The sequence below is a fragment of the Pristis pectinata genome, chromosome 18 (genome assembly GCF_009764475.1).
Source record: "Pristis pectinata isolate sPriPec2 chromosome 18, sPriPec2.1.pri, whole genome shotgun sequence".
Classification (NCBI taxonomy): domain Eukaryota; kingdom Metazoa; phylum Chordata; class Chondrichthyes; order Rhinopristiformes; family Pristidae; genus Pristis; species Pristis pectinata.
The window spans coordinates 20,761,476-20,782,888 of record NC_067422.1 but is presented as its reverse complement, the minus strand read 5'-3'; the positions used below and the strand labels follow the sequence as shown (position 1 = coordinate 20,782,888).

General features: G+C 38.3%; 1 protein-coding gene across 1 annotated transcript in view; it reads left to right on the top strand.

Moving 5' to 3' along the window:
* The first annotated feature begins 11,266 nt into the window (after positions 1-11,266).
* Positions 11,267-21,413, top strand: part of rbfox3a (RNA binding fox-1 homolog 3a) — a 994,762-nt gene continuing 984,615 nt past the window's right edge. Inside the window, exon 1 of the mRNA XM_052032864.1 lies at positions 11,267-11,402. The gene's annotated coding sequence lies outside the window, so the exon portion shown is untranslated. The remainder of the gene's footprint in view (positions 11,403-21,413) is intronic.

Sequence of the window (21,413 nt, the reverse complement as noted above, 5' to 3'; positions counted from 1 at the left end):
GCAGTTATTGAGAGCTCATGGAGCCAAGACATTATGAACAGAACTTGCTCTGCCTTCGTGAATTCCTTGCCTATCAGCAGTCTGACTTACTTCAGCATGGGCATTCTGGGGAAGAATACCGTCTTAGAGGTGCAATGCTTTTTGTGTAGCTATCATGGAAGTTCTTTCTTGCAATATGGTAAGGTGAAGTGATAGCTGGGGCAGCTTCTCAACAGTGAGAAGTTCAGTATTCTAGTCTGTTGGATTGAAAACAGAAAAAATAACAATGATCGTGAGAGGATTGCTGTAAATGACCCATTGTTTACTGACATCCACACAAAATAAAACAGATTGATGATTGATGCTGACACAAGTGACTGCAGATGCTGGAATCTGGGGCAACAAACAATCTGCTGGAGGAACTCAGTGGGCTGAGCAGCATCTGTGGGGGGGGGGGGGGGGATATTTGCCAATGCTTTGGCTTGAAACTCTGCATCAGGACATTATTCATGCCCTTTGAACTAAATCACTCAGCTTTATGAGAAAAGGAAATTTCAGGGTAACTTAGAATGTATGTTTACCTCATTCTGAAACTTTACAAAAAAGAATGTAGCAAAAGATAGCAATGGTTTTGAGGAGAGAGCTCTTTAACATTTTGGGCCGCATTTTGCTGGACCACCTGCTGCTGGAAATCACTACCAGATGTCAAGGGCTGATCCTGCTGGCCCTCCACAGACTCGACTGGCAACAACCCCTGGGTGGTGCAGTGCTGAGACCCTGCTCCCCAAATGGTCCCAGGCAGGTGACAGAAGACAACCTGGGGACTGGACATTGCCAATTCTCAAAGCAGCTGTGGAGCTTAAAGTTGTTGGATATTGATTAAAAAACTCTGACATTCAAAAACAATTAAATTTGCAGTAAATCATTAAAAAGAACTAAGTGTGTTATAATCATTAAAACACATACAAGATCTTTGAATATAAAGAAAATTAAACTAAAGAAGATAATTTAAAAAAATTACCTTCCTCTTTGCCTCTGATCTGCAGGCCTAGAATCGCAACTGAAATCAATGAGGTCTGGAATCCTGGGTCAAGTTTGATTGGCACAAGATCTGAGAGGAGATTCACCAGTGTAACGTCAGGGACTCCTAGCAAGACTGGGCCCAAATATTTCCATTTGAATGACTGTACCCCTGCAATTCCCTTTGGAACATCCTTCAAAAATTGAGCCCAGTGATAGTTAACAAATGGCAAAAGACCAGATTCACTCCAATTCACTTCATTGCTCTGTTGTCATTCTCTTTCAATGTTCCATCTTTAACCTGAGTGCTACAAATTTGGGATGCCCATACGGCCCCAAAATGATGTGAATTTGTGTTGTTGGGAAAGATAATAGGTTCACTGGAATAACTTGAGAACAACAAATCAACTTGATTAAAAGCCTGCAATTCTTGCAGATCTCAGATACTGCAAAATCATATGATGGTACAAAGTAATTTTGCCTTAATGTCAGCAGTGTGGAGAAGTTGCAGCAAATGTTGACAAGGTAATTATAAGTAAGGATAGCTGTTGGCCAATTGTAGATCCTTCACTGCTCCACATTAGAACTCCTATGCTAAAAATCAAACACATTTGACAGACAGGAATGTAAATAAAATGAGGCTGGAAGAAGGAAAGTGACCAACTTGCTAAGAGAATGGTTGAATTATTAGGATACAATTCCTATTAATTCTACAAGCTTTCAAAATGCGGTTAACTTAAATGGGCAGAGGGTTGGTAAGATTAGAAATGTGATGGAGAAGTGGAATTCTGTTGTAAGTTCTAGGCAATTCCAGTTTTAATAGCTTTGAAAGCAAGCAAGAAGAAAATGCAGGTAAATGTCAGACGGTAGACATGAAGTTTGCTTGAAAATATTTTCTATGTTTAAAATAATGAAAAGTCTTGGGAATTAAGGGGTTAAAAAGCTAGGTTAAAAATACCAAAACACCAAAGAATAGTTTTTATTTATTTTTGATTCTTAAAGTTTGCAAATTATAGTAGTAAAGTCAAACAGGTGCAATGATATTTTATCTGAATTTGGCTACTCTTTACTCAGATTAATTAGATATCTAGATTTCCAATGACCAAGAATTGACCTATAATATGAGATGCACATAAAGGGTTTATTTGTTGTTTTATTCTCAATATTTTTTGAAGAATTTATAAAAGACAATCTTGCTCGGTAACAGATAAAATTAGAACTTTAATGAAATGGAACTGCTTTAAAAGCATTTTAAGAAATGCAAACTAACTTGTCACCAGTGACAGAAGTGATAATCTTGCAAAGTTTGGCTTCCAGGACAAGACACTTATTTGGTTAAATTTGAAGGAAAAAACCATAGGTGGAATTAAGCAAGATCAAAACTGGTGTTAGCACCGAGGATGTTTTTTTTTTAAATACTGATTTCCAAGTGCAGCAGACTGCAAAAGCAACAGGAGATTTTGTGTGTGTGTGTTCTCATCTCACACACGTTCTCCTTTACAGCCCCTTGCTAATGTCGCACACTTCCTCTGATGCAGTAAGATGGGAATGGCTTGGATCATTTTTCAGAACTATCATTGCTGTTACTCCAGATTACCCAGCAGGAAGTGTGTTTATGATAGACAGAACTAATTCTGCAGATTTATCCCTCCCCTACAAACAACTTGCAGTGCTCCATTTATCATTTTTTTATGGCAAAGATGAAGACTGGCAAGCCATACCCAATTATATAAAGCACCAGAGAGTGAAGAATCTTTTTCTCAGTTAGTTTTGTTGGACTATCCTTAAATTGCCATGTTTTATAAAGCAGTGGCACAGCAGGATTATTCTTTAACTGAATCACCCATGAAAATTGGGAGAATCTGCACAAAATAAAGAAATCCTGATGAGTTGCCATAAATTAGAATTTTTTTATACATGAAGCAAGCAATGATCAGGTAAAGGACAATGCCCGTCTAATTAATTATAGTCAGTGGACATAATTGTGTTTAGACCATGTTTTTTTTGCAAGGATATTTTGTCCTTTAATATTTTTTTGCCATTTTGATCATTCTGATTTACTAGTTCACCTCCAGGCTGTCCTTAAGCCTCCTCAATGCTGTTCTTTACTGCGAAGTGCTCAGGAACAACTGAAGCACAACCTAGCACCATATCCTCCTAACAGGAAAGCTGGCCTTCAGATTGCCTTCGGGAAGATCACGAGTTTAGGGGAGAGGAAGTTAAATTTGAGAAATCAATGTCCTCCTACAGGATCTCTCACCAGCCCAAGTGAATCTGCTTGCTGATGGTGCGAAGAGTCAAACCCTTGCTATTTACCTCAGTGAAGGAAACAACAGGTCTGCTTGATAGTTCCACCTAGTGATACAACAAAGACAACAGTCACAAGGGTGAGTGGAATTCTGGCATCAATTGATTGTGAAGCAACCTGCTTTAATGTATTAATATGCATGATCATTTTTGATCATCATACTACACTTAAATTATTTGATCAAACAAAAAGCTGAAGTCAAGAGATTCAACTTCCAGCCTAGATGGCCATTTTGTTTGCTTAGTTATGCCAATTTGAAGTTCAAACCAAATTCAGGTTGAAGTCTTATTTAGAAATATTTGCTGTAGAACAATTCACCCTTTGTAGGAGGGCATCACATCGGCAAGCTCATAAATGCACCAACAATTCTGGGGGAGGCTTTGGACAAGACAACAGCAGGGCAAGTGTTTCTGGGAGGCAACATAACTGCTCTTGCTTCTCCTGGGATAAAAATACAGAATATTTTCTGGATCATCTTTGATTGGTTTCTAGCAGCCCCTCTAAAGAAGACTACTTAGTCTACTTAACATTTGGTGCAATTGTGCACGGGTATTGTTTTGAGATAGGATCTCAGGTTGCATACTTAGGCAGCCATATGTGTATTAGTGGCATGTGAGTATGTTATGACCATCTAATGTACCAACCAGAGTGCATCTAGGATTTCTAGGCCATGAATTCACATTACAAAAACTGCAATGATGTGATTCTTTGTGTCAATGCTCCTTACTACATGGCCTTAAACAGTCCTCAATCATTGTGGGTAAAATAGCACATTCATAGAAGATCAGAAAACAATATAGTGAATAGAGGTGTGTCTTAGAACATTACCTCTTCATGGAATGAGGATCCAGCAGAGGTATATTGGATGTAAGGACTTCCACAGTGATGACTGTAAGAACCTCAAATGAATGAGCTGTAGGAGGTTTATGCAGGAGCCTGGTGAGAATGAATGTAGAGCAAGATAAACATGTCTACATTTCAATTCTACTTGTCACCAAAATTAGGCACTTCATTCAAAGGTTGTAATTAAGAGTATTTTAATTAATGGAAATACCTGATTCGTCTAATGGAGATGAGCTGTACTATTGCTTTTTACTGCAAATACACCTGACCTCATCGTATTTAATGGTGTTCCTATATTCTGAAAATATATGGGTTCTCTTACCTAATACCAAGAACTTTTATTTTAGTAAACACAAAACTTTAATACCAAAAAATTAGTGAAACCTTTCTGGTGGTGATTGTTCATTTAGTGTCAGATTAATCTTTATTACTTTTTTAATGTAAGGGTATTGATGTCAAAATGAGATGGTGGTTGATGTGCTAAATATCCTTTATGCACTTGTCAGTTACTATTTTAAATGTACAATGGAATTTGAATATTCGATATCCAAAGCACATTTTTCCTTGCATCCTCTTTTATGTACTTGCATAAGTCATGCCTAACTCAATAAGTTGTATCGATCACTCCAAATAGTTCACTCAAAACTAGCCAACTAATTCTAGCTGCCTTTACTTACATTGATCCTCTCAAATTTCCATATTAGCATATTTCCTTGCATCATAGGAGGAGGCAACTTGGCCCATCAAATCTATGCTAACCCACAGGGCAATCTCATTCCTCCCACTAATTTTCCATGTAACCTATCCCCATCAAACTTCCCCAGATCCGACCACCCACTTACACTTGGGGCAATTCGCAGTGGCCGATTAACCTACTTCTTTAGAGTGAGGGAGGAAGCCAGGGCATTTGGGGAAACCCATGTGGTCACAGGGATACACCATCAGAGGCCGGGACTGAACGATGGAAGCTGTGAAGTTGCAGTCCCACCAGCTGCAGCACTGTGTCACCCCCAGGTTCTGAAAGATTATCACACATTCCATCATGATTATCAGGCATTTCTGTGCCAAGAGCTCCACTCAGTTTAAGCTATACCTAAACAGCATTAGCACAGTTAATCTCTACCTGTTTAATGCTACTTGGGATGATTTTTGATGCAATAATGTTTTAAGTGGCATCTTTGAACATGTCATTACATTATTCTCCGTTTTTGCTGCAAGACATATGAAGGCAAAACAGGAGGCTGTGGTAAATTGACATTAGATAGTTATGATGGAGTGGGCTGATTCACAGGCCTTTGGGTCCTTGGTAACAGTGGGGATATGAGGAACTTAATCTTGGCCCTGCATGTTAACAAGTGGAACTGCCTAATGAGCAGGGTTTTTTAATTAGGTGTAAAGGGATTTTGCCTGCTCAGGGATGGAGGACAGCTCTTCCAGCTGTCTCGGGGTCATCTTGAGAGGAAGATTAACTCCAAAACTTATTAAAAAGTTGGCAGTATTTTTCTAGACTTTATAATATCTGAGAATCTAAAACTAATTTCTGAAAAATTTCTTTCAGTTGTGTGTTACAATTTAAAGGTCTGTGCCACTTTGTCGCACTCAGGACTTGTGGGGAAAGAATGGATTTGAGTAAAGAGGAAAGAAAATTTCATTACTCACTGTCCAAAATAGAAGATCTTTGAAAAGTGAGATGAACCCAATTATTTTTGAATTAATACTTCAATTTTGTAGCAATATAAGCTAATTTAAAATTTCACTTCTGCTCAAACATGGAAACAGAAAGCCTAAATGCAAGCTGTAAACTGAGTAGTGACAAAAGTGCTACCCAAGAATTAACTGCCAGAGATATAAGGTAATGGTTTCCATTGATGGAAACAATAGAAAAGGCTATAACAATAATGGTTGGTTAAGCATTACTGGATGATAGCCCTAGGCTGGTGCTTTATTGGGTTCGGGGTGCTGGGAATGCTGGTAATGGAAGTCTATGCCTTCAAGGGCTTCACTCTAGCTTCTGGCTACACCAGGTAGAATGGGCGAATATCCTTGGAGGGAGATTTCATTTGCTTTCCATCTAGAGGCATTGTGCAGGCCCTGTATTTTGGTTGACTTGTAAGTCTGCAATCCAAGAAGCCTGAAGAACCTTACTTATATTATTGGATCTTGAGTTAGATGATCAGTTGAGGCACAAGCCTGTGAGAACTGTCCACTTAACTTGAGGTCGATGTGAAAATATCAATGGGCAGGGCACTAGTGCAAAAATCATTAGAATATGGTTTTAGTTCTGCTACCATCCCAGGAAAAAAAAGGATGGAAGAAAGATCAAGTTCATGGTTCTGAACCTGGAAGTGCATTCAACACAAAAAACACCTAAGCTCTGTGTAACACTCCACTAGACCACCTCAACTCATAACTGGGTAAAGTGACACTGAATACTGCTTTGGTCTCTCAACATCTATCAACATCTATACTCCAATTCCAGTATTTATTAATACAGTCAGAGCTTTACCAGAAAATTAGTGGAAGCCATCCATTAAAGCTCAATTACGACTCATGAAAGAATCTGGTTAAGTTATTCAAGATCATTTTTGTTCATTTAACAGAAAATATTTCAGCTCTAATCCAGCTCATTGCAGTAAATAATTGGAGTGCAAGAAATAATGGGTTACCCCTGCATACCTTGACTGAACTATTTAAGAGAATCTCTATTTGTGTGTGTGTGTGTGTGTGTGTGTGTGTGTGTGAGAGAGAGAGAGAGAGAGAGAGAGAGAGAGAGAGATCTGCACAGAAATGTGCTCTGAACATGAATCATATTACACATTTGACTCCTTCCCATGTACAAGCTAGCTTATAATTTTTACTATTTCTTCCCATTCTGCCACAGTGGCAAATATCTTGTGCTGTGTGTTCATATCAATATCATAATAATTTCATATTGAAATATATTTTCAAGTTATGGATGATTTATTAGAATGAGGATATTTGACGTTGGGTGATTGGTCTCTTTGGATATTGCTTTTTACCATTGGATTCCCCTTATCAAGTGAAGTGTAAAGGTAAACTGGGTTAGGTTTTCTTTGATATTCTACATAAAACTGAAGTCAACAGATAGAGAAATGGAACAGTTGGCCCTATTGTTGGCTCCTCACTTCTCAAATATCTCCCTCACCCTCAGAAAAAAAGTTGACTTTTTTCCTTGCCACCACTCTACTTCCAATAACAGCAGGAGATGGAGGGAGTGTTCAGGGAAACCTAGTTAGTTTCCCATGCCTGCATTTTTCATATGTATTAAATCCAAGCCCCCTTAATCCCTTCTGAAGAAGTATAAAAAATAGTGATTTAAATGATTCAGTCTAAGTATGGATAATCCTCTTGAACTCATGATTCTCTTGACTCGAGATATGTGAGGGCTACCACAGAGAGAGGGCTATTACAAGGCAAGAATAAGAGAAATAGAGCATTTGGATGTTTGGTTTGGAAGGGATGGATTGGATGGCGGCTTCTGGGATTCACAGATGAACCAAAAATTCCAAAGGTAATGTATTTGGAGGAGAGGAAGGAAGGGGTGAGAAGGTGGGGGGAGCATTATATGTTCAAAATACCTAAGGCAAAATTTGGGGGATGTTGATGCTTTAGGGCTAGGTGAATGATCCATCAGAACAGTCTAGTCTGGAGGTAGTAAAGATTAGAAGAACAGCAAGAGTACTTGAGCAGCAGTAGTTGCAGAATATTAAGGCTTAAGAAGCCAAAAATCTTTGTGTCATACTGAGCTGATGGAATAGAAATAAACAGTACCTGTGATGGATAGGTTGTACTGGATGGTGGAACTGGAGAATATTCAGTTTGAAGGAGAATGAGGTCAATGATAATGGAGCAGAGTTTGTGCTGGGGACCAAAGAGGTTAATTTTTTTTTTCTTCTTTATGGTGAAGTGGAGCGAGTTGAGATTAACAAGAATTTGACTTTCAACAACGAGTCTGACAGTATAGAGACCCTTTCAGCTAGTGTGAATTCAGTCTAAGCGTGGAAGCTGGTTCTGCAGTTGAAATGCAACCTTACGTTAAACCAACTGCTTAAGTGATGATGCAGAGGGAATTTGTGCTGCTTTGATCTGCAGCAATTGGGGAATAATTTTTGTGCACACATTTAAAAGTTGCACTTCAAGGGTCTTTTTCATAGTACCATGGTTGGAGCTGCATGGTTGGAACTTGGAACATGAATCAAGCACCATGAACCAACCTGAAGGATGTCTCATCATTTCAAGGGCTCTTAAAGCAACTGGACCCACTGCTGGAAGTAAGGGGTGGCTTTCAATAAGCTATTGTGAGAAATACCAGAATGGATACAGGGCTGAGCTCTTCACTTCTCTCCAGTGCTGGACTGCAGAAACTAAAGAAGGCTGCTCCTATACAATGCTCTGAAATCATCATTGCATCAGAGAAGAATCCATCAATACCTTCTGCAACAGGGTCCAAAGTAGCAATGCTGTAGATATGGTCTGATCCTTTAGATAGAGCACAATCAATTCTCCAGGGGCCTGTTTTTGGCCCAGGAGGTTTCATGTGACATGTGCGGCAAGGCAATTGACATCATTGCAGTGTGCCCAGCATCCTTCACATGTTACATGCATGGAATCGTGAAATCCAAACTCACATTATGCATTATATAGACTGAAATTCCTTGCGATTGATTTCCACCTTGATTCAATTGTGTAGTGCATAAAACAACATGTGCTATGTGATTGAATCTCCAGGCCCATGTCTGCAAATGATGTGGCTGAAGGGCAGCTTGCAGATATGGAAAAGGAAAGACCCTGTGGGACTCTGAAGGTTATGAGGCAGAGGGAAAGAAGCCATTTTTCATAATAGAATCATCAATATATTAAAAGTCTGCACAATTGAAACCGGACATAAAAGATAAACAGTTCCAGCTTTTCCTATTAAAGGTTCCGGCGATAGCAACGTGGAAAAATACTTGTCTCTGATTTCTTTTTTTCCATTTACTAAGTTATATTTAGTTTAACATTTGCAAAATGGTTCATATATACAAAGAATAAATACACTGTTATCCTGAAATCCCCAAATATATCCCTCTGCTTGTCCCACTGCCCCCATTATTTCATATTTGGTAGATACTCAAAAAATCTTGCATGATCAGCAGCCATAATGTATTCTGGGACAATTAATTCATTTCACTGGCATCAGGGCTGTTTACATAGCTAAACATCATGTTACATTGCCGCGAATGAATATATAAAAAGAATACCTTGAAGGTGACGGAATTTACTTCACAATAAAATCACAGTAACAATTTCACTGCATGAAGATAACCAGAATTAATTCAGTGCAGCTGCTAATTATCTGCAAAAGGAATCCAGCAGCTGTTATCTAAATGGGGTAAAAGTGTTAACAGGTGAAGCACTGGGGATGGGGAAAGCAAGTTTCTTCTTTGATATTAATGATCAGACTGTCTAAACGAGAAAGCCTGCAACTTCTTTTACCTCTTTTGAGAGAACTAGTGCAGCCACTGGGAATAAGCGACAAACTGCTGATATGACCTGAATTTGGCCTTAAGGGCCCACTTGAAAAAGAACTGGAAGCTTGCATAATTAGAACTACAATGCACCTGGCCATTGAAGAGGAGGGGAAAAAAAAGTGCTTCGCATTCAGAGGATCAGAGCTCTCAGAGTCTATGTGCATAGGGCAAGAACAAAACTTGGAAAATGGCAATTTGTTATGGTATTTTCTCCAGCTATGCGTGTACAGGGATATTATACACATCCTGTCATTGCAGCAGATGAGAGGGAAGAGGTTGATGCCTGTGGCCAGAAGAACCAATATAAAGGTAAGTGGAATGAGAACAATTAAGATTTTTCTTAATTATTAATCCATGAGTAATATTGTGCAGAAATCAAAACCCTCTTCTGATCTGAAATGTGATTTGTGCATTTGTGTGAGGGAAGTCATGGAATTCGGTCGCTTAGCCCCATTGGGTTAGGATGTTTTGCATACTGGCTAATTAGATAGATATTTGATTTGAATATTAATAATAGCTCATCTATTTTTTGTAAGTTTACCTTCAAGAGTCCTTGTACTGTAGTATTTATGAAACTTAAGTAAATTTTAATGTAAAAATTGAAGATTCTTTTTACCCTTAAACTGAATTCTAGAATCTGCATGTGAATTGCATTTGCATTTAATTCAGCACAATAAATGTTAAACTAATCTAATGCCGATCAGATTTAAGTTTGGAAGGAATTGGATGGTCATGTTTGGTTTTGTTATAGGCCAGATGAAATTCAATACTTTGACTTCAAACATACAATCCACACAATTCAATAGTGGAAATTCTAAGGTTGCTTTAATCAATCAGATTATCAGACCTTATTAACATGCTGTTTGGTTCAGCCGATTGCATATTGTCTGCTTTGACTAGGATTTCTATTTTCTCCCTTGGTATGTTGTAATAGAGTGATGTTCAGTCATGGGAAGAAAACAATTAATTTGTTCACAATAAGATGGTTCAAGGCTTTCCCACGAACACCTGAACTGCAGCACATGTGGATGTTTAACATGAACAGAATGTGTGAATGTCTTGGTGTTGCATTTATGAGTAACTGTGAGTCAAGCTAGATGCCTGAATAAATGAATACTTGAGCTGTATTATAAAAGTGTACATCACTAATTGAATTTAATTATAGAACACTTGAAATGAGATTTAAAAAAATAAATTAGCCTTGTAGTTTCTACTGCTTGATTCCCTTTTATCCAAGGGGTACAAGATGTCAGATAAATGATGTTTAAAATGTTACCTCTGTCGCTTAATGTGCCTGGTTTCTCTGCAAGTTAAGTGTTCTGGAGCACTGCCAGATGGGAGAGTGTGAGGAAGGTATTCTGCTGAAAGCAGATCTCTCTCTCTCTCTCTCTCTCTTTCTCCCTCTCCAGGACTGACATGGTTCTTACGTGAACACTTTTGAAAGAGCTCTGTGTTTTACAGTCACCCTGAATGTGATGTCAGAGGAGGTGGCAGTGGCAGGTGATTGGCTGAGGATTCTGGAGGGAGCAGCTGCTGGCAGCAGGTTGCTTCGGTTTATGATGTATAACAATGGGACAGGCAGGCGCTGAGGAGTGGAGTGAGAACGGGAATACTCATTAGATGTACATTTCCTACAGGGGGAAACAGGGAATCTTCCGTCAGCCGAGGAAACGCGCAAAGTAAAGGTCAACTCGGTCACTTGATTGACAGCACAGAAGCCGGTATGATGCATTTTTTTTTACAATGAGGGGACGGGCTTCTGTTAAATCACTTTAATAAGTGTTTTTTTTTCCTGAATAATTGGATTCTTCTGGTTAAAGAGCACAAAGTAAATTTGAAAATCATTAATATTTTGTTATATATTGGTTGTAATCGGATTTCACTTCAACTTGTTGTGATATTAGTAGTTAATTTTCAGCAACGTATTTCTGCTGCTCCAAGGAGTTTGTGCCTTAGTATCTTCAGTGAAGCATGTTTTGCTTGCCAATACAAGCACAGCTGAATACATTGTTTTAAGTTAGCAATAGGGAATTTTTCACTAAGGAATTTAATTTCTCCTTTTACTGAGCAAGTTATTGCATCATAAGTATAGAGGCCCTGATTTTAAATCAGGCCTTCAAGCTGACAATAAATACTTCAATTTTCAACCTCTGATTATCCAGTTATTGGTGTTTACAGTTCAAAATCAGGATTGTATCCAAATCTACATTCTAACTTTCAAAAACACTGGATCGTACAATTCCTTCCATAGATGTCAAAAACTTATTTCCTGTTTTTTGTTATGTGCTTAAAGGTTTCACCACATTCATTCATTTAGGAAGAATTCCAGTTGATACAGTCATTAAGTGGTGAGCAATGACACCATGTATGCATCAGCAGAATAGGTGACTGCTGACAGGAGGCGGGGTAAACTTTTGCATTTGTTTGTAAGGTGGATTCTTTGAACAGTGAGAGGTAAAATTGAAGTGACTTCAGCAACTCTTATGGAATGAATTAGTTGCAACAGGAAGTATTTCTTTCCTTCTCGCACTAACTCTTTAAGAAAGTCAGTAAATTATCCTGGAAAGTCACCGGAAATGTTTGCATTAGCAATTTAAAGAGTTCGATTTTTTTTTTCTCCATTAAGGCTCTCTTTTCCCGTGCAGTATTTCCTGAATCACAGGATAGGTAGTGTTGTGTGACATTTCTCCCAGGATATTGGCAGTACTTTTCTTTATCCAACACTAGAAGGTGTACAAGAGCAACTCTTGTTGACCTTGTGCTTTTCCGTTTCTGGAGGTAAGACTTGACTTATTTCTCTGAGTCTTAAAAGGTGCTCGACTGAGCATCAGCATACACACAGATAAACTGATTCTGCTCTCTTCAGACTATTCCTCTCCCTTTATGCTTCACACACCCCCACTGGAACAGATTATCTTGGTAATATAGCCTGCCTCTCATCTTTTACTGATTCCATCAATTGTCTTGAGGTAAGCTGTTTGGCACCCTGCAGCTCATCTGATGAAAATGGGCAAGGGCGGAGTGTCCAAAATCACATGGTCCACTCCTCTGGAAGAATAACTGGAATTAATCTCCAGGGTGTTGGAGCTGGGGAAATGAAGGTGGGTTCAGACCCAATCATAAGGAAATGTTTACATTTGTATAATGCACTTCAAAACTGCATATGTCTCAGTGCATTCCACAGACACCAAAGTTATTCTAAAGTGTGGTCACTTTTGGCCTCCGAGGAACATGAGGGCCAGTTTGCATGTGGCAAACTCTCTCAAACAGCAATATTATAATTACAAGGTAAGGTGGTAGAATTTCATCCTCTGTTGCATATGCTGTACAAGCAATGAAGTTATGCATTTGTGTCAAACTTTGCTTCTAAAGTTTAGGTTTGTTGACTGCAGTGGAACTGAATTTCAGAAGTGGAATTTAATGTCCATAGGTTACTACACTGAAGACTTAATCTCATCTACTGATGACGTTGAGGTGTAGATATGAGGCCAGAATGAGAATAACACTTTTTTCTAAAATTTCATCACTGGTAGGTTGGTATGATCATCATGAATCAAGTTTAATAGTTTTTTTTTATTATGGATGTAGATGTACAAATTTGGAAGGGCAGGGGTTAGGTGGGAAAGGAAAGAAGAAAAAGTGAGAGAAGAGAATTGCATGCACCTGAGAGTGTGAATGAGGCTTCAATGTAACATTTCATCTGAAAGCTAGCACCTCCGACAGTGCGGATCATTCTCAGTCTTGCATGGGAGGAGGTTGGGGTGTAAGCTGAGGTGTTTGACTGTCGTGGATCTTTGTTCCCTGATTTTCTAACCCAGGAGCTACCCTAATTGGTGAATTAGGATTTGGCAGCAGCAGGTTATTGGATCAGAAAATGCAAATATGTTTCAGTCCCCTTTTTAAATTGGACAGTCTGGTCTTGCAACTTGTTTTTTATCTTATTGTTTATTGCTAAATAGCTAAGCAAGCAGCATTTTGGGATTCAGTAAGCTGGAGTTAGTTGGGGTCTGCAGTACAAGCTCGGAGACACAAAACTGATAAGTTGCAACAGTGCTACTGAGAGGAAGATATAATCATCATGTGACAGATTTACATAGTGAGTTTCCATTTTGAATGTGAAGAAATGAATTTACAAGTGTCAGGGATCAGGGGGAAGGAGAAAGTTGAACAAATATGACCCTGGAGACTAAAGTTTTATAGAAAGAATTTCACAGTTGTAAGTTAATTATATGCTGTATTCATTTTATTTTTTTTGTCAGGGACTTGTTATTTCTGCCTTTTTAAATACTTTGACTTGGCATCTGAAAAAGAAGTTGGAGTGCTAAACCTGATGCAACATTTGTATTTGTGACTTTGGACAAGCTGAATTTGCCTTGGGCATCCATTCCTAATTAAAAGGTCCGTATTTGAGATATTTCTGTTTAACAACTGGGAGATGAGTTACTGCAGTAGTGGAGATTGGTTGTACAATGGGAGAACTGCAGATGTGATAATAGAAATAAAGAACTCAACTACAAAGCAGGAGATGAGGCCAAAGGCAGAACTGGAAATGAAAAAGTGTATCAAGGCATTGATATTATTGTTAGCAATAAAGTACCTGCTGTGAAAGTGGCATCCATTTTAAGGGGAAAAATGGTAAATTCATAGAATATACAAGACTGTTGGTAATAGTTTACTTGTTGAATTTTTGGCTTATTGTGTACTGCTTCCTACATGCATTCCAAATATTTTCAAAGGGGAACTGAATGGGGGAGAACTGTAGGTTTTTAATTTCAGGTTCATTGTTAAGGAAGTGTACAATTTTGAAGATATTATGTGTTTGCATTTTGAGTGTACAAGAACTTTTCTTCCTTAATTTCACCTCTTGCAGAATCCATAGAAAAAGAAAGTATTATAATCTTGTATTGATACTTTTGTTTAAAGAATTAGCATTGAATCTGATAAGGGAACATGCACCAAGTGTTGGTGACAGTTTCAGGAATGAACCACCACAAAGATATAGTTATTGTTCTGGCAAAATTTACTTGTGCACATAAAAATTCAGACATTGTGCAAAAGCTATTCTTTTTATTCTGTGCAGAAGCTGATGTAGAGCCATCAAAGTAGGAAAAGCAAATCAAGTATCATTCAAAAGAGAGGGAAAGATGTGTAGTGATTTAAGGGTTAAGTGAAAACTACTCTTTAAAATGTTAAAGCTGCTTACCTTCTGTAAGAGGTTGCAGAACTCTGCTGATGATAGGCATAGAATTTGCTCTTTTAGGAATGGAAATGCAAGATTCAGCATTGTGTGGTGAAGTGGCTGGTTGTTCATGAACCACAGTTGAAATCACTTGCAGTGAGTACTTTGATGTGAAGCAGCAGCAGCAGGTGAATGTCTGGCCAGAGCCTGGTGCTGAGAATGAAAACTGGATACATATCTTGTTGGAGAGAAAGGCAAGGGTGGAAAAGCTGATGAGTTTGCTGCTTATGAGACCTGGAAATCAAAAAGCTGCAGATCTTTGAAGTCTGAAATAAAACCAGGAGAAGCTAGAAGTGGGTCAGGCAGCATCTATGGATAGAGAATTGGGACAAAGTACCTATGTTAGAACTGGGAAAAGGAGAAAAAGAAGTAGGTTTTGAGTTTCAGGGAAGATGAGAATGGGGAATTGATAGAATAAGGAGAATATCTGTGAGGTTGGGGCTGGCCACAATTGGCATGGAGACAAGCAGTTGTTAGTGGTTAAATGGTGCCAGTTAGAGAGTGATAACATTGGAAGAATGCTGGACTTGGCAACCTGGTCAGTCTGTGCTGATGGAGGGAGAAGAATGGAGTCAATACCAGAGCTGGCTGGCTCATCCTTTCTCTCCATTAGCACAGCCTGACCTGCTGGGCTATTACGTTATCACCCTCCAAATGCCACCATTAATCCATCAACCACTATTTATTCCATGCCAGCTCTGGCCCTGTCCTGCCACAGATATTCTCTTTGCCCTATCCAAGCCTTCCCCACCCCTCACCTTATTGCTTTGTGCTCTTTGCCAGTTCTCATGAAGAGTGTTCAACCTGAAACGTTAACTCAGCCAAAGAGACTTAATGTGTCTAAAAATGCTGAAACCAAAAAAAAACTAACAGAGGATAACTCCTGAGGCTTCCCATTATGGATAAATCCACTGCTTAGTCTGGTTGGACTAGGTTCTCCTAATGCCAGTGGATACATTTCCGACTTGGCATGGTACTGAGCATCTTGCATCAATAAGGCTAAAACCGTAAGCCTTTTCCTACTTGCATTTATTTTGGGATGTATTCAGGAAGGTACTTAGATGCTCTTCTTATGCCCTCCCAGATGGCCAGTATTCAATGTGAGTGTCGATGGTGAATGCCAACATGCATTTTCAGAATCCTTGCCGGCATTGCCAGTCTTGCCCTTGCCCAATGTCCACTGGCTCATTTTTCAGGTGTGGATCTGGGTTGTGCTTTTGCCCTGTCTTTGAACATAAGAATGCTCTGCAAACTGTAGAACATCATTGCTCCTACGCCAGGAGTATCTAATTTTGCAGAGAGCAGGTTCTGAATCTGTATGTCCTTGATGATCTTGGTTTCAATGATTTCTTACATACAGGATAAACCCATGCCGATTGGAAGAATTTTGTGGTGAACAAGTTGATTGGTCAGGTTAGTATTTGGAAGACCCTGGTGTATTGCTGTTTCCAATGTTATCCAGTGATTGTTGAGCAGCTCAACTGCTGCCTCATGGGCTCAGTCGCCCAGGTTCCATCCTGACCTTTGCTGCCTGGGTGGAGTTTACATGTTCTCTCCATGAGCATGTGGGTTCCCCTCGCATATTCCAGAGGTACATGGGTTGGTAATTGGCCACTGTAAATGATCCGTGGTATGTAGGTGAATGGTAGAATTTCAAGGGAATTGTTAGCAATGTGCGGAGAATAGGTTACAGGGAAATTAGTGACGTATTTGGATTGTCTGTAAGCCAGCAAAGACTCAGTGGGCCAAAAGTGGCTTCCATCCATGTTGTCATTAAATATGACTCCTGGAAAATTCGCTTGTCGATGCTTAAAGCAGGTATCCTGCACCATTGTGATGCCTTTACAGTCCAATTGCTTGCTGACATTCACTAACCAGGTGCATCAATCAGATGTGTCTCCCTGAGGCAACACGTGTGAAGCAGTGCAGTGCAATCACTGAGTGCATTTGGTAGAGGAAGGGAAGGTAACTGAGGCTGAGATGGCAGGTCATTATCATTGATTAAAATAGAGGACAAGCCATGCCAGGTTATCATTTGTAGCACATTTCATTTAAGATTTGTAGACTTTTCATATTTTCACACACAAAAAAATAAGATTTTCATCACACAAACTTCAGCAATTCTGAGCCCTTTCAGAAATTCACAATATAGAAGTCTGGCTTTGAAATTAAAATAACTGGTTGGCTCATGGTGCAAACTAACCCACTACTTTGTGTTAATTTATCTGAACAGTATAAATCTCAGTGTAAGTTGGGTTTGCTTTGTATTGAACAGATTTCTGTATAGACCATTATAGACACTTGGAATTTATTGTTCGATCTTGCTACTGCATGTACTGGCATTTAAAATGTATTTACTTGGACTGCTTCCTTAACAGTCAATGAGATCACCTAAATAAATTTTTCAGTGAACTGCAGTCAAAGAGTTTAAAAGTTGTCCTCGCATGTGAATATTACACATAAGCCAATTGCATGATGCCCACTGTTTTAACTTGATGATCTACCTGACTCATCCTCTTAAGGTCTCTGCATACTTGTAGTTTGTTGAAATCCATACTGAAACTCTGGCAATAGGACAAGATGGAAGCTCACAGGAGAAACTGAAAGAGTATGTGCAACCTTGACTGTCCTGGTAAAGGAACTGACTAAATTCTTGAAGTGGAATCTGATAGTGAGAATTTTCCAGATGAGCTAAGCATCAGATTTGTATCATCCACATTCTTCAACATAAAACAATGTGGGTTTGATGCTGGCAGATTAATCCCAGTTCTTACTCTAGTTTACAAAGAAGCTGCTTTTATTAACAAGCAACCTTGGGAGTTATTTTATTTGTATAGTAGAGGAAATTATTTTCTTAAATTCTTGGCTTTCATATTTAAAATCTGTTTTATGTACTTGTTTATTTTTGATGCATATGGAAAAGTGCACTTTAAATAGTTCAGTCCTGTATTAACATTTGTGATGACTTTCCTGCCTACCTTTGAACTGACTTCTAGGGTGAAGCCTTTTATGAGACTATCAATGACAATTAATGCAAAAATATTACCTCTCTATGCTTTGAATGTAAATCAACCCCAGGCTTGTAGCTAATCTGTTAGGACAATAGCTTTGCTTTGATGAATGGTGAGAACTTAAATGAAACAGCAAGGACATCTGTCCACTTCACGTCTTTAAAACTCTGTCACTGGCAGTCCTCAGCACTGCTGGTTTGATCAAGGCAAATGATTTGGGAATCCAAGTCAAAGGTAACTTTGTACTTCTGAAATTAATTTCTCAATATTTCTGGTAGGATGGTGAAGTATGATATTGCATGGATTGTTGTAAAAATCAAAATCTATGGAATGGACTTAGGAACCTGAACAGCCATTATTTCTAAGGCAAGAAGTGACATGGGAACAGACTGGAAACTATGTGGATTCAGTCTGGATGGTTTAAGTATGATTACTTTGAGTATTAAGTTTTAGTTTAAAACAATGCTGTGCAAGTAGTGAAAAACAAGACCAGCAATGACTCTACAAGATACATCAACTCCCTTCCTGTTGCTCCATATTGCATGTTCAGTTTTGAATTCATTACAACTAGTGGCAGTCTGTTCCATTTCTGTCGTGCTGCATTCAGATAACTTTAATACCTTATGGGTTTTATACCCAACATCTCCACCATTGGCTAATGGGATTGTAGAGATGTTTTATATCAATTTCCTAGATTACTGTGATTATTGGATTTTTTTAAGGCTGTACTTAAACAGCAGATATCTGTTGATGTTAAAACAGTTTCAGATATAATATGGCAGTGGCAGTCCAACTCGTTTGTTAGGTGGAATAGTATAAAAGCCCCTCATAAGGTAACTTTACAACAATTTAATTTCACTCTGGCTGTATGTAGTCAGATTTTGGAGGTAACATCACCTTTGACCTTTTAAAATCAAAATATTTCATGGAATGATCTTAATGTTATGAGGAGATGTGAATTTGTGTTTGGCTCTCTCTCTCGCTCTCCTGCTGCTGCCTCTTCCTCCACCAGATATTAATTCCTCATCCATTAAGATTAGTGGCCTGATGTACATATCTGTACAGGGCTTCTTTGTGATTGACTTCAATGTAATCTGGAGTCTTGCAAAGGTACTGGTTTCTATCCAGTCTGCTTCTCATCACTCTTTAGACAAATAATTCTTGTATTGTAGTTGGAACGTAATCATAGATAAACTAAAGCATTTATGTATTCCAAAAGCTGCCGAAATAGAAGCCAGGTAATTCTCTTCCCAAAAAAAATAAACAACTCTTAATTGTGAGGTAGGTTTTAGCTTTCGCTGCTTCCTAAATTTGACTTGATGTTAAAGGTATTGATGTAAGTTGAGTTGGTGTTGAACTCTTTGCTCTGAGTTGTAAAAATTCTGAGCACTTTTTTGTTCACTAAATTACTTTCATTATATTTTATATCTATCTGATAACAAACCATACAGATGCAACTTGCAATTAAATTAAAGGGAGAATTAAAAGAAAGGTGTCTTCAATGTAAAATTTTAAGAAAAATAAAAATAAGGTGTTCATTTCAGGAGTAAGATGACAAAGATTACATTAACAACAAAAAAGAGTTTCTAATGGTGTTAAGACTAATGTAGTCTCCTTAACCATTTTGGGCTCTGCAGATTGTAAATTTGGAAGAGAAGCAATTGTCAAATATTACCATCAATTTGCCTCTCTCTATCTATAATATTGAAGGAAGAGTTTCATGTTAGGATGGAGAGGGCAGGATCATAACTCTCTGTAATTATGTGTACATCAACAGATGTGATTACATTGTTGCTAGTATAGTACACTTTACACAAATAGTATTGTCCAAATAGGCCAGCAACTTCTACCCATAAATATCTCCTGTGCTGAAAATTCTGCCTTAAACAAGGTGATGAATCATCCTTTGCGTCCTGTTGTAGATCTCCCTTCTTTTTGCCAAATTCTTTATCAATGTTGAATTGACAATTCTTAAAAAAAAAATTAGGCAAGTTGTTGAAGCTTATTTAATAAAAACATTGCAAGTCGTCTTGCATCTGAAAATACTGCTCAGTACATGTAAAGCATAGATCCCAGTTCTAATTTAAAAAATTTGTGTGCTAACAGCAGAGTCTTTTAATTTATCATGCTGTCAAAAGAATGAAAAGCTGCTCCATCTTAATTATGTTACTTTCACACAACATTTTTAATCATGTGTAAATGTTCCTTTGCAGATGGTTGTAGGCAAAAAACCTGTGCATATTTAAAATTAAAATACAAAGTGCATTCAGTCAATCCCAGGTCAGTATTTGTAAACTACAAATCAAGGTAAATGTTAAATTTATGTTCTTTTAGATACGTTGAACATCCTTGCATCCATTGTGCAGTCTGCTGTTGTTTTAGGCATTATTCCCACGAGTGAGAAGGCTGAAAGGCAGAGTATGTTGTCTGCATCTGGTTGTACAATGCTCCAGCAATTGCAAACATGTGTCCAGGCCGCTGGTTATACCATTGGAATAACTCTATTTGTTTCTCTATTCAGTGTTCTGTTACATTGAATCAAATAAAGTTTGCACAAAATATGAAATGTTGGTTTGTTCCAGCCAACATCTCCCTCTCCTCCCAAAAAATTAAATTAATATAACACTTGGTAATTTTTTACCGAGATCATATTTGATGTTAGTTAATTAACTTGTACAGTAGCACAGTGGTTAAGTCACTAGATTAGCATCCAGAGCTCTGCACTATTGATTTTGGAGATGTATCTTCAAACCTTCCACAGCAGCAGGGAAATTTAAATTCATGTAATTGTATAAAAGGCTAGTATCAGTAATGGTGACATGAAATTACCAGGTTGTCATGAAAACCCATCAGATTCATGAATGTCCTTTCTCAACAAAATAGAATGGACCAAGTTCTTGAATGCTATTACGTTACAATTTTTCAACCTCTTTAACTGAGGAAAAGAAAACAAAATTTGACAAAGAAGTTTTATTATTTCTTTCTTTTAGAAATTTAAGGCCTTAGTACATCTTTGAAACATTCTGGGTGGAGTCCGAGGATGATTTTCTCCATAAAGGGCTGATCCTGGCCTATTTTAGGAGTTGCCACTTCTGGCATTTTACCTATCTCTGTTCTGAATTATGTTGTTCCTTTGTTTCTGGTATATCCTGAGGGAGGGTGGGGGGGTGGTTAGCTCCTTGTATGCAACAGAAATCCATAGCTTCATAATTTTCTCTGTGATGGTTCCAGATGTAGATTACTTAGCATTTCGGAGATGATACTAGCTGATGTCCTAGTGTTGACCTCTGTGGTTACTGGAGTTGCCACTAATGGTATGTGGATGGCAATGTCCTTGGAATTGTTCTTGTTTATCTTTGGTCTCTTGATATTATGACTCTCAAGCAAATCCTCCATGAACTGTTACTCTTTGATGGTATAAAATGACTGGTAATTCTTTTTCTCCACTATTTCTCCTTCTGCTCTTACTTCAAGAAGTTCGA